Below are 1,467 nucleotides of genomic sequence, written 5' to 3' on the forward strand. Positions count from 1 at the left end.
CAAATCAATACATATCAATAAATATACAAAATGTCAAAAATAATAAATATTTTGCATCAGTGTGTACTGACATAGCTACATGCTTAGAGTTCACCCCTGAAGACACATTTGAACCCTTCCAATTAAAAGGTTTGAATAGTCCATCATCAAATTTCAGGGGTGAACGGTTAAATCCAGCATTATTCAATGACTAAATAGAAAATCATTTTTATCTCTACCTCAGCCAAGAAAACAACATTTTCAACAATCAAATATATATTTCAATATTATCATCCAAGTTACTTTAAACGAGAATGTAGTATCATCTCAATAACTATGATCTAAATTTAGACCAAAAAATATAAACATACAGTTTAATAACATTACTACACATTCATTAAACATCTAAATAAAAATTACTCATATTTCTACCTCAGCATGGAAAACAACATTTATTAAATAAAAACTACATTAAGTTGTATATATCATTTGTGTAAATTTAAAAAAAAAAAAAGGAAATTTTTTCTAATGATAAAAACATCATTTCTATATCACTTTCATGCAGAGTTATGCCCAATAATCTTTAATGTGCTAATGGCAACACTTAGGGAAGAATTGATGGGTACCTGTTTGAAAACAAAATGTTCTAGTTTTCTGTGTGTGAAGAACAACTCCATGTATAAAACTACCTATTACACTTAGGTATCGGATGAATATGAAAACAACCCTGCATCTAATAATGTTTTTCCGAGACAAATAATGTAAATGAACAAATTTCTACTTCGCCATATATACACTAATAGTTTGGTCTTGAGGTCCAACAGAACACATCTTGATCTCAACCCCGTCAACAACTACATCATAGGATTAAATATAAGGCACAAGACAGGAGAAAGGTTATTGAAAATTCAGATCCTATCAATTTTATTTTTTTATTTTTTTCACTTGGTCAATGATAGGTTCTAAAAATTTGCCAACCTTCTCCTCCATGAAAATGCATATCTTCTTTTGTGTAGCCCTTACAGACAATACAGAGTAAAGCCATAACTAAAAACCTGGTTGTCCCGTTACCTAGCAGTGTGTTCAAGACATATTTTTCTCTTACCATGAACAGGTGTAACCACTTCCCCCAGTGCGAGATCATTTCTCCCTTTCCGAGACAAATATCCATACTTCCGGTCAGGGAACTATATGGGAAAGATGAATAGAATCTTCCCCTGCCCTAAGGGTGTGACAGAGAAATCTCCAACGCGAGGGGTGATGTTTTTTGGTTAGACAACCAAACAAATCACCCCGATGGTTGGAGATTTCTCTGATACATCCTCAAGGTAGGGGATGATTATTTTTCTCCAATCCTATCATTTCAGTCACAACTCCACCGACAGTAGTCTGCCATGTTTGTAAACAAAAACACATGTGGGGTATACATATCGTCATTCACTTTTGACGACGTCACAATTACCGATGACGCATTTTAACGACGTCACA

Source organism: Mizuhopecten yessoensis, unplaced genomic scaffold (genome assembly GCF_002113885.1).
Source record: "Mizuhopecten yessoensis strain PY_sf001 unplaced genomic scaffold, ASM211388v2 scaffold10553, whole genome shotgun sequence".
In the NCBI taxonomy this organism is placed as follows: Eukaryota; Metazoa; Mollusca; class Bivalvia; order Pectinida; family Pectinidae; genus Mizuhopecten; species Mizuhopecten yessoensis.